General features: G+C 46.9%; 1 protein-coding gene across 2 annotated transcripts in view; it reads right to left on the bottom strand.

Moving 5' to 3' along the window:
* The window catches only part of TLR5 (toll like receptor 5), a 40160-nt gene that overhangs the window by 26695 nt on the left and 301 nt on the right, over positions 1-13164 (bottom strand). The gene's annotated exons all lie outside the window — the stretch shown is intronic.

Below are 13164 nucleotides of genomic sequence, written 5' to 3'. Positions count from 1 at the left end.
GGAATTACCCTCCCAGCCCTCCCAAGCCAGTAGCCCAGACAAGGAAGCCATGGAAGTGACCTCTGGTGAGTGTACCTTTGTAAATATAAAACATGGTTTAAAAGCAAGCTTTTTTTAAATGATTGATTTGCCCTGAGGACTTGGGATGCATTCGCGGCCAGTACAGTTATTGGAAAAGTTTGTTAACATGCCTGGGGATGGAGCGGAAATCCTCCAGAGACATCTCCATGAAGCTCTCCTGGAGGTACTCCAAAAGCCTTTGCAGAAGGTTTCTGGGCAAGGCAGCCTTATTCCGTCCACCATGGTAGGACACTTAACCACGCCATGCATGTAGCAAGTAATCTGGTATCATTGCATGACAAAGCCTAGCTGCGTATGGTCCCGGTGATTGCTGGCATTCAAGCAACATCCATTCTTTATCTCACTGTGTTATCCTCAGGAGAGTGATATCGTTCATGGTAACCTGGTTGAAATTCAGGAATTTAATTAAGGGGACAGAGATGGCCATTCCTACTGGGCTGTTTGCCTGTTGCTTAAAAGAAATCCTTCCTTGAAGGTAGCCAAGCAGGGGGAGTGGAGAGGGGGTAATGGTGCCGAGCTTTTTCGCGTCTGGCTAGCAGGGATCTTCCCTGCTACCAGCCACGGGGTTGGGGGAGGGGGGGAGAAGGGGGGTGATTAGCATGATCTTCCAAGATACCAGCCATGTGGTGGGGGAAGGGGTAAAGCGATCACCCCAGAGAATTGGATGGGGGGTGGTTTCTGCTGCTGCATGTTAACAGGAAAGAAGCAGCACTGAATGGGATTTGCTTGGTATTTGGGAAAGGAGGGCACTGTGTATATGAAGGCTGCAGAAGCCAAAGACAATGGCTTACCATGGACGCTTGCAAGCTGAATTCTGCTGCCCGGACCTGCGTCTGTGAGATCTCTAACACCAGAGCCGCAGGCACTCAATATTAAGATGCAAAATGCGACCTTGTATTGAAATCACATGTGCTATGTAAGGTGAATTGTGTTGTTCACTGTGAAAGAGTATAACCATTGTTCTGTAAAATGTACCTTTTTAAATAGTTCCCTGTCTTTTTTGCCTCCCTCATGCAGATGCAAATTTTTCAAGCCTCCCTACTTCATCCCGAAGTCTATCTCAGATAAGGCGGAGGAAAAAAAAGACGCGAGACAAAACGTTCTCGGAAATCATGGAAGTAACCCGCAATGAAAGAGCTCATCTGAATGAGTGGAAGGACGTGGTATCAAATTACAGGAAAGATGCCAGTGACCGTGAGGACAGGAGGGACCAACGTGAGGAGAGCAGAGATGCTCGAGATGAGAGGTGGAAGCAGGAAGATCAGAGGTGTAGGCAGGAAGATCAGCAGGGGTGGGATGCAACGCTGGGGCTGCTGCGTGATCAAACTGACATCCTCCAACGTCTGGTGGAGCTTCAGGGAGAGCAGCAGGGTCACAGAGTGCTGCTGCAGCCCCTGTGTAACCACCCTCACCACTCACCATGTTCCATATCTTCCTCACCCAGATGTGTAAGAACGCGCAGGGGAAGGCTTCGTACACCCACCCACTCCACCCTCCGTGGACAGCCCAACCAAAAGGCTGTCATTACTTTGAAATATTTTTAGTGGCCTTTTCCTTCCCTCCTATCCTCCTCCCAAACCACACCCGGGATACCTTGTCAGTTCTCTCCCTCTTTTTATAATGACTTTTTAATAAAGAATACATGATTTTTAAACGATAGTGACTTTATTTCCTTAAGCAAGCTGTAATCGAAAGGGGAGGGTGGGTTGCTTACAGGGAATGAGGGTCATCAAGGGGAAACAAACACAACAGTCACACTGCACTCTGGCCCATGATGAAACTCGTTTTCAAAGCTTCTCTGATGCGCAACGCTTCGTGGTGTGCTCTTCTAATCGCCCTGGTGTCTGGCTGCGCCTCAGCCTCCCACCCCGCCATAAAGGTCTCCCCCTTACTCTCACAGAGATTGTGGAGCACACAGCAAGCAGCAATAACAATGGGGACATTGGTTTGGCTGAGGTCTGAGCGAGTCAGTAATGTGCACCAGCGCGCCTTTAAATGGCCAAATGCACATTCTACCACCATTCTGCACTTGCTCAGCCTGTAGTTGAACAGCTCCTGACTACTGTCCAGGCTGCCTTTGTATGGCTTCATGAGCCACGGCATCAAGGGGTAGGCTGGGTCCCCCAGGATAACTACAGGCATTTCAACATCCCTAACTGTTATTTTCTGGTCTGGGAAGTAATTCCCTTGCTGCAGCCGTTTAAACAGAGTAGTGTTCCTGAAAACATGAGCGTCATGAACCCTTCCCGGCCAACCCACGTGGATGTTGGTGAAACATCCCTTGTGATCCACCAGTGCTTGCAGCACCATTGAAAAGTACCCCTTGCGGTTTACGTACTGGGTGCCCTGGTGCTCCGGTGCCAAGATAGGGATATGGGTTCCATCTATCGCCCCTCCAGTTAGGGAATCCCATTGCAGCAAAGCCATCCACTATGACCTGCACATTTCCCAGAGTCACAACCTTTCGTAGCAGCAGCTTAATGATTGCTTTGGCTACTTGCATCACAGCAGCCCCCACAGTAGATTTTCCCACTCCAATTTGATTCCCGACTGACCGGTAGCTGTCTGGCGTTGCAAGCTTCCAGAGGGCTATTGCCACTCGCTTCTCAGCTGTGAGGGCTGCTCTCATCTTGGTATTCTTGTGGTTCAGGGCAGGGGAAAGCAAGTCACAAAGTTCCATGAAAGTGCCCTTACGCATGCGAAAGTTTCGCAGCCACTGCGAATCGTCCCAAACCTGCAAAACTATGCAGTCCCACCAGTCTGTGCTTGTTTCCCAGGCCCAAAATCGGCGTTCAATGGCTAGAACCTGCCCCATTACCAGTAGGATCTCCAAAGTGCAGGGGCCTGTGGTTTGAGAGAATTCTGTGTCCATGTCCTCATCACTCTCGTTAACGCTCTGCCGTAGCCGCCTCCTCCTCGCCTGGCTTTGCAGGTCCTGGTTCAGCATAGACTGCACGAGAATGCGTGAGGTGTTTACAACATCCACGATTGCGGTCTTGATCTGAGCAGGGTCCATGCTTGCTGTGCTATGGCGTTTGCACAGTTCACCCAGGAAAAAAGGTGCAAAACAGTTGTCTGCTGCTTTCACGGAGGGAGGGGTGAGGCTGTACTCAGAACCACCCATGACAATGTTTTTTGCCCCATCAGGCACTGGGATCTCAACCCAGAATTCCAAGGGGTGGAGGAGACTGCGGGAACTATGGGATAGCTACGGGACAGCTACCCACAGTGCAACGTTCTGAAAATCGACGCTAGCCTCGGTACATGGACGCACACCGCTGAATTAATGTGCTTAGTGTGGCCGCGTGCACTCGACTTTATACAATCTGTTTTACAAAATCGATTTATGTAAAATCGGAATAATCCCGTACTGTAGACATACCCTGAGACTGAAGAGGATCCTAAGAGGAGCAGGCAAGAATCCAATGATTGTCATTCATGTGAGAACAAATGACACAGCTAGATTCTTGTCAAAATACATCATGGGAAGCTACGCCAGACTGGGGAAGATGCTTAAGGAAATGGAAGCTCTGGTGATCTTCAGTGGTATTCTGTCTGTCCCTAGGGGAGGAGAATGAGGGCAAGACAAGATTATGATGATCAGTGCTATAAGGAGGGTTTTCGGATGTTTGACCATTGGGAGGCATTCATAGGCAGAGGACTGTTCTCATGGGATGGACTCCACCTGTGGAGGGAGGGAAAGACTTCTGAGATGGAGGTTGGCACAACTGATTAAAAGAGCTTTAAACTAGGAACTTGGGGGTGATGGTTGGGAGATGCTCATATAATCTCCACAGTATTTGCAGCATACACCACAACTTGGAGAGCCAAGTTTGTCACTAGTTTTCATTCATCCAGAAAAGACTGGAATTGGGCTCAGTCTTCCACTGGGAGGTGGTTTCTGAAATCTGCAGGTCAGATGTAGGTGTTGAAACCATATTTTGCTAATAAGGCTTGGTAATTAGCTATAAGAAATTGCAGATCTGCAGAGAAGACCTTCCTACTAGGAGGTCCAGTGTCTTTGGGCCCTGCTCTGCCAGAATGGATTTCTGTGACCTAGTTCTTTCCACATCCACCTGTACCAACAGCAGGTTAGGGGTAGGATGGGAAAATATAAAGTCAGTTCCCTTGGCAGGAACAAAGTAGCGTCTTTTTGGCATGAGGCACAAGATGCAAGTATGTGCCAAACTGCGCTGGTCAGATCTAATATCGGCTCATTAATTGGAAGAGCTATTCTGGTCAGGCCTTGTGGTTGTAAAATGTCCAAGAGCCAGTGTTGAGTCTTCCAATGGGATCTGTAGATCATTAGCTACCCTTTGCAACAGCTCCTGGTATTGCTGATGGTTATCCAGCAGAGAGGACAACAAAGGAGTGACAGCATCATCCAGGGATGATAAGGAAGTCCCCACTGGAACTGTTGGTACTGTCGGAACCAGTTCCAGCTCTCTCTTTTCATACACCAATGGAGCCAGCTGCCGAGAGGAAGAAGAGTGGTATGACATGTGAGAGGGGTCTGGGTGTCTGCCATAAGGTCCCAAGACCCCAATAAGGTAAGAAAGAGGGGTCCATCAGCCTAGGTAGTCCCAATCTGTACAGAGTCTCTTTAGAGGTTTGCATCCAGAGTGCTAGTAGGTAGCCTCTTGAATGCCTGTCAGGACTCCTGTGCTTTCTCGGAGATACTGGCGCCTCCATCTCCTCTAGCTCTTCCGATTCCAATTCCATTGGTAGCGGTGGCACTGTTGGTACTGCAGTGCTCCTGCCTGGGGGATGTAACTGCTCTTGAGACATCAGTAACGATTCCTCCACCAGGCTTAAGGATTTCTCTCAGGAAGGCAGGGCCCACGAAGAGTGGAGACTGTGGATAACACACATATATTTTCTTCGGGGTTACGAAGGTCTCTGTAGGGCCCAGAGTCCAGGGAGTTCCAGCTGGGATGCTTGAAGAACCTGGCTCATCTGTTGCTATTGTTCAGTCTTTGGATAAATGGCTCTGCACTGATGATAGGTCTTGATTTACATTCATTGATGAACTGGCAAGTATCTGTCTTTTTGCTTCGGTCCTGCCGTCACTACCTGAACTACCTGGATCCCTTTTCTTTCACGCCTCACTCTCCAACCTGAGGGGGTCTTTGGTGGAGCGGGTTCCATGGGTTCCATCTACGAAATCTCACCTGACCTAGACTGACTGGGGAGGAAATGCATTTCTTATGGACAGTCCTCTGTGGGGATCTATCCTTGTGCCCATGAGAATGCACCTTTCATGCAAAGGCCAGTAAGAGTCATCTTTGGGCTTTGCTCTGAGGCCCATGCTTGGAGGCGAGCTGTTAGTCAGTTGAGGCCACCGTACAGGGATGTCTCACAGGCCCAGGTTGGAGCGAGGCCTTTTAGCCTCCTCCATCAGAAACTTCCTAAGACAGAGCTCTCATGCCTCGCTAGTTCTGGGTGGAAAAGATTAGCAGATACAGCACTTTGCAGATATATATGCTTTACCCAGGCAGTACAGGCACCATTGAATCTTGATGCCCATCACTGATGGAGAAGAAGCAAGAGCAGGAGACATAATTCTTAAATCCTGGGACTCTGGGCACAGTCCCCCGATTTGAGGGGTAAGGAGGACTTATCCTATACTAACTAACTATAACTACTAAACTAGATATAAAGCTACTTACAAGGAGTTGTGTTTGCAGGTTATGCACAGAAGGACACAATTCCGACTCAGGCCATGCAGCAGTCAGAAGGAACTGGAGAGGTGCTGACCTGCACTGCTTTGTGTATGCCCCTGGTCAAGAGCACAAGGGAAGCTACTGCACATGTGCAGGTCAATGGACACTGCTCTGAAGAATTTCCAGACTCGGGCGCATGATGAGCATGCACCGCCACGTGTGGGATACACATAGGGACCAGCACTCAAAGAACTGGGACTTCCCCCCACCCAAAGGTTCAACTCTATAATTCAAATAAAAAGACCCCAAAGGTATTATTTTAAAAAATTTCATGATTTTTAAGCCAATCGCAGTTTATAAATCTTAACTACAGAGACAGATAAACATGCATCTACTCACCCTATGCAAAGGGAAGTCAACTCACATGGTATAAAAAGATATCTGTGGCAGTATAGACTCACTGCAAGAAAGTCAACTAACCAATATAAGGAAGATGCAAACAAAAGAAATGAAGGCGCGCAATAGGCTTGGGGAGTAGCCAATTTTCTATAGGTTCCAAAGTCTCACACCAAATTACAAATAGGGCCACTAGGTTCCAGTCAATTCACAGAAAACCCTGGCCAAACCTTAAGCCTCTGTCAAAACTGCTGCCCCTGACCAAGACAAAATGTTTTGAGTCTGGGGAGGTGGTGGTGGCCGCAGAAGGCTCCCCAGTACTCACTCCAGCAGCTGGAAGCTATCTGGCACTCTTCATCTGCCACAACACAGGGCATGCCCAGACTCACATGCATGTTCCTGCTTTAACCTGAGTTCACTGAGAACCAGGACTACACGTGCAAGGCCATTCTAACTCATAATCTTATTTAGGGATATATCAATTGTGTAACTGAGCCTATCCTCAAAACCAACTAATTCTCTTTCAGAGCAATATTGCCTGAACACTTACTGATGTTGACATTAAGTTCCTTTTTATAGGCCATGCCTTCATTCACTGGAGACAGACTGTTATTGTTTATCATCCACTTATGACCACTTGAGCCTGTCCCTCATGTAGTTGCTCTCTAAAGCTGTGGTTTTCAAAAGATTATACTGGTCACCCTATTCACACAGCAAGCCTCTGTGTGCAACTCCCCTTTTAAATTAAAAATGCTTCTTTACATATTTAACATCACTATAAATGCTGGAGGCAAAGTGGGGTTTGAGGTGGAGACTGAAAGCCTGCAACCCCCCACATAATAATCTCGTGACTCCCTGAGAGGTCCCGACCCCCAGTTTGAGAACCCCTGCTTTAGAGCAAAAAGCCAGCACCAGATAACCTCCCTAACTCTCTTCTCAGCCCTTGAATAAGACTGCATGTAGAAAACTCAGGTTCAACATCTTCTGCCTCAGAGATAGCCAATGTACCCTGAAGATGACTTTGGATCAATACATCTTTTTTACAAGAAATCCTTCACTTACACCTCAGCAATGATGGCTTGGAAAATGGCTGTCTATAAAAATAAGTTTATTATAGTTTCTTCATCAAATAAAAAGGTGCAGTTAGAGGCTGTAATTAATATATAACTGAAAATTAAGCTCCTAGAATTAAAAGTATGCATTCCCCTGAATTATCTCCCCAGTGAGTTGATGGACAAGCTTCTCAGGATTATCTGCATGTTTCATTCTGTATTCATTATACTTTCTAGCTTCCACTAAACATCATAATCAATTTACTAAAACAATGAGGCTTTTGTCTAGATTTAAAATCTTCCCACTCCCAATTATCTACAGAATTTATAGTATCAATTGTTTACGTACATGTAACTTACTTGCTTTTACTATAGCAGGCAGGTGCTGTAGATGATAGTTGAATAACCAGGATGAAAGTCAGCTTTGCATACGAAAAGGAGCCAAATAGATATCATCTTTAATCCAATTAAAGGTTAATCAATGGCTGAATGATTTTAGTTTGGACCCCTCTCTATAATGCTCATACTTGAGCTGGTTCCAAACCAGACCCCATTTTACATAATGCCCCAGCATTCCTGGGAGTAGGGGCAGAGAGGAGAAAGGTTCACCTAACTGTTCCCAGTCTGTAAATAAAGAAAAAGTAAATTAAGAGTGGAATTTTTGAAAGCATGAAGTGATGGCTTGACCGCTCCCATTAAAATAATGAGAGATTTAGCATTAGTGTTAGTGGAAGCAGGAGTTGATCAATGCTGAGTGCTTTTAAGAATGCTTCCCTAAGTGTTTATAATGTGAATAACTGTTTGCCATGCCTTTCTTAGCTAAATCATATAGTCTAACTGGCTTTATTTACTAGATTAAAAATGGGATAAACAAACAAAAAGTTAAAAAGGCATAGTGGTAGACTAAGAGCAAGATGAAGACATAGGAACACCTGGGTTTGATTTCCAGCACTGGCACTCTGGGTTTTGGTTTGCCCCTCTGTAAAAGGGGAATAATAATACTTACAATGGTGGTGGAAGGAGTGATTACATTTTTCAAAGCAATGTATGAGCATTATTTAGTAAAGAGCTAGCAGAGTGTCCAGAATTCTTACATGTCCAGATGCCAGGATGGATAAAAATCATTTAAAAAAATGCTTTTTGAGGAAAAAATTATCTAACGATAGTTTTAATTAAGATACATTATAGCTCAAAGATATCTCATCATGGAATAGGGATTATAAATTGTAATTCTATAGTTCCAGTAGTTCATGGATTAGGGGCCCAATTTTATGGGGTTCCACAGGCTTCTGTATAGATTATTTAGGTTAATCTTTCTATCTACCCAAAGAACTCAGTGCTCAGTCTAGAAGATACTGTCAGAGCTGCTTAGTTTTGCAGGTCTCAAACTGTGGATTGTGTCTCCAGAGGTAACATGCTTGTTAACAGCAAAAATGTTTTTAAATAAATATACAGAAGAAAGAAATAACAGACCTCAACTCTATTGTCCCTCTGCAAATTTGTGTACAAAGAGTTAATCCCTTACCTCTCTCTAAAAGTATAAAGTTTCAAAAAGTTTAAAGAATAGAAGATTTTTGGGGGCAGAATAAATCTGGACAAGGAGAAGAAGTTTGGAGATAAATGTGAAAAGTGAGGGACATGCACTTATTTTGTTAAAATATTATATGTTTGCTGTTGAAGAAAAAAAATCCAGAATACTTAACGTTGTTGGTTTAGTTAAATAAAACAATTTAAATGTCTGTCTGGTGATGATCACCTCCTAATACAGCATGATAAGAAAATCCTCCAAATATTAATGATTAACCTGTTGAATTGGAGCTAGTTCACCTCCCAATGACTTCATAAATATCTGCTTCAATTACCTTTGGTAAATGAAATAACCAAACAAGCATTCATTTTCTGATATAGCTGTAAAACTAATCTGAAAAGTTTTCAAAATAAATCAGGTTTAAAAATGTATAGTGTGTACCTTCTAAAAATGAAACCTACATCTATCTCTGAGTTGTGAAGAATATGTATTAAGGTTATAGCAACCAACAAGAATGCACTTTTATGGAGAAAAACCATGAGTAAATCGAGTCTTCCTGACTAGTGATTTAAATCATGATTTAAATCAAATCCACCATGCCAGATGTCAGTGCTTCTTTTCTCTTATCAGCTTGGGTGTAGATTAAGAAGGGGTAACCTTCCTTTGCTGAGCTATACACAGAAAAGAGGAAAGCTCTCAGATATTTGGCCCAGAGCCGTAACTAGCTATTTTTGCGCCTGAGACAAGAAGAGAAAATTGTGCCCCCTCCCCAGTCCCCCTGAAACACACACATACCCGCCTGGCCCCATGGAAACTATCCCCCACCCCCAGTGCTGCCTGCCCCATAGAAACAAACCCTCCTTCCCCAGCGACACCCCCCCCAAACATGTGGGCCAAACAGGAAGGTGGGAGGGGGAGAAACGGCACACATAGGGTGACCAGATCACAGCAATAAAATAGGCCCCACCCTCTCTCCACTCGGCCCCACCATCACAGCCCTCTTCACCCCAACCCCCTGCTGGCTTGCTGCGCCCTTCCTAGTCAGTCCCCCACTCACCACTTGCCTCCTTTCACCTCCTCCCTCCCCTGCCCTGCCTCGCCTCCAGTCAGCTCCACACCCCATCTCCAGCCAGCCCCTGCCACACCCCCTGCCCTGCCTCCAGCCAGCCCCACACCCCATCTCCAGCCAGCCTCTGCTGCACCCCCTGCCCTGCCTCCAGCCAGCCCCGTACCTTCTGCCCTGCCTCCAGCCAACCCCTGCCGCACCCCCCCCCGCCCTGCCTCCGGCCAGCCCCACACCCCGTCTCCAGCCAACCCTGCCACACATCCCTGCCTGAAGCCAGCCCCACGCCCCCTGTCTCCAGCCAGCCCCTGCCGCACCCCCCCTGCCTGAAGCCAGCCCCACACTCTCTGTCTCCAGCTAGCCTCTGCTGCACCCCCTGTCCTGCCCACAGCCAACCCCACACCCCCTGTCTCCAGCCAGCCCCTGCCGCAACCTCCTGCCCGAAGCCAGCCTGTCCCACACCCTGTCAGGTTATTCATTTATTTTCATTAAATATGTAGCCTAAATAATGAAATTAATAAATCTTCAAGACGAACGTGAATTAATTCTAATGAACAATGCCACATTATGCAGTATTCATTTTTGAAAGTTCATAATAAGCGATGCTTCAGGGGGAGGGGTGGGGGTGGGAAGTGCAAGGTGGAACTTTCGCCTAGGGTGCAACGTCCTTGCACCAGCCCTGCGGGCACAGGGTGGAGTGCAGGATGGGTGGAGGGGTGCAGGCTCTAGGAGGGAGTGTGGAGGGCTGGGTGCAGGCTCTGGGACAGAGTTTGGGGGCCAGAGAGATGGTGGTGGATGCTAGGGGGGAAGGGGACTGCCATCACATGTGGCTTCCTTCCTCCCCTGCTGCCCCTTGCCATAACTTCACTGGGAGTGGGGGATGGGGCTGCCCCTTGCCCAGTTTGCAGGAGTGGTGGGGGGAGGAGTGGATCACAGGATAAACACTCACTGGAAGCCCCAGCAGCTGCTCAGGTGAGTGAGGCCCACTGCTGATGATCCTGTTTCCCACCAGAAGCCCCCACAGCGTCTCCTCCAGGTGGGTGATGGGGGAGGGGAGGGCTGCAAAGCACGTGTGTGGCCCCCCCCCCCCCCCCCGCCAACATGCTGCAGCTGGCTGCTCACCCTCATAGACTCATAGACTCTAGGACTGGAAGGGACCTCAAGAGGTCATCGAGTCCAGTCCCCTGCCCTTATGGCAGGACCAAATACTGTCTAGACCATCCCTGATAGACATTTATCTAACCTACTCTTAAATATCTCCAGCGATGGAGATTCCACAACTTCCCTAGGCAATCTATTCCAGTGTTTAACTACCCTGACAGTTAGGAACTTTTTCCTAATGTCCAACCTAAATCTCCCTTGCTGCAGTTTAAGCCCATTGCTTCTTGTTCTATCATTGGAGGCTAAGGTGAACAAGTTTTCTCCCTCCTCCTGATGACACCCTTTTAGATACCTGAAAACTGCTATCATGTCCCCTCTCAGTCTTCTCTTTTCCAAACTAAACAAACCCAATTCCTTCAGCCTTCCTTCATAGGTCATGTTCTCAAGACCTTTAATCATTCTTGTTGCTCTTCTCTGGACCCTCTCCAATTTCTCCACATCTTTCTTGAAATGCGGTGCCCAGAACTGGACACAGTACTCCAGTTGAGGCCTAACCAGCGCAGAGTAAAGCGGAAGAATGACTTCTCGTGTCTTGTTTACAACACACCTGTTAATGAATCCCAGAATCATGTTTGCTTTTTTTGCAACAGTATCACACTGTTGACTCATATTAAGCTTGTGGTCCACTATGACCCCTAGATCTCTTTCTGCCATACTCCTTCCTAGACAGTCTCTTCCCATTCTGTATGTGTGAAACTGATTGTTCCTTCCTAAGTGGAGCACTTTACATTTATCTTTATTGAACTTCATCTTGTTTACCTCAGACCATTTCTCCAATTTGTCCAGATCATTTTGAATTTTGACCCTGTCCTCCAGAGCAGTTGCAATCCCTCCCAGTTTGGTATCGTCCGCAAACTTAATAAGCGTACTTTCTATGCCAACATCTAAATCGTTGATGAAGATATTGAACAGAACCGGTCCAAAACCCTCAGCCCTCTGCCGGCCAATGTCTCTTGTTGCCATAGAGGCAGCAGCTGGGAGAGCCGCAGCTTTCCTTCTGGCAGGGAAGGCTTTTTTCTGTGCTCCATGCAAGTGCCTCACTTGCCTTGCCCTTGTTACAGCACTGATTTGGCCTGGTTTTTAGAAGGGCTGAACATCCTCACTTCCCCAAGGTCAATGCTCCACCTCTTTGAAATTCAGGCTGCTGATCTCCCTCTGTATCCACTATGGTGCTCAGCACACAGGTCTTAGTCACTGCTTGTTGCTGAACTGAGATAGGACAGTAGTGACATGGGATCTGTGTTATCTCCCCTGCAGCAGGGTCTTAAAACAACTCAAAATCACTCATTCCATATTTGCTTTGATTGATTTTGTGCCAGGCAGGCCAATGTCCAGAAATCTTAGACAATGTCATTCTAAAACAATTGCTTTGTGCAATGTGGACAGCTACCTCAGTGGGTTTTTATGGACTCTCATGCCATCTGATATCTATTAATCACCATGTGACAATTTGCAACTAAAATCAGTGCTAAATCCATATATTATGAACAACACAGCTCACAGCTTGAATTCGAAGTTTACAAATGTTATAGTTGCTCGGAGTGTTGTGCAGTGTGAATGTTGTGAAAGAGCAAACTGGGGATATGTCTATACTGCAATTAGACGCCTGCAGCTGGGCTATGCCAGCTGACTTGGACTCATGGAGCTCCGGCTATGTGGTTGTTTACTTGTGGGATAGACTTTTAGAAGGTTTACAGTGCAATTAAACAGCCTGTTCGCCCAAGCCCTGTGTCAGCTGGCACAGGTCAGAGTTTTTAATTACAATGTAGACTCCGGAATCCTAGGCTCTATTCATGACTGGCTGTGTGACCTTGGCAAATCACTTTAAGTCCCCCGCCTCCAATGAGCCTTGTGTGCCTCGGTTTTTCCATTTATAACATGGGACTAAACTACTTCACAGGGGTATTGTAAGGACTAAATAATTCTGCTGGGATTTCCAAAAGCAAGTAGTGTTAGAGTCCCTCTGCTCCCCTGGCAAGGAATGGGGCTGACCCTTGAGATCAGGTGAACAATCTGTCCAGACAGAGCATGTTTGAAAACCCCAGGCTGCCCCATTTAAAGGTGCTGTGGCTGGAAGGTGCCAAAATACGTTCCGCTGACTTCCCAGGACCTGTCAGCTTCAGCCAGAGCCAAGCTGCACTTGTCCCTGCCAAGCGAGCAGAGCTGGCGCCCAGACCAACCGCATGCGGCTCCCGCTGCCCGCCTGCCAGGCGCGGTGTA

The sequence above is a fragment of the Gopherus evgoodei genome, chromosome 3 (assembly GCF_007399415.2).
Source record: "Gopherus evgoodei ecotype Sinaloan lineage chromosome 3, rGopEvg1_v1.p, whole genome shotgun sequence".
NCBI lineage: Eukaryota > Metazoa > Chordata > Testudines > Testudinidae > Gopherus > Gopherus evgoodei.
The sequence above is the reverse complement of the archived record's forward strand: the minus strand, read 5'-3'. Positions and strand labels throughout refer to the sequence as shown.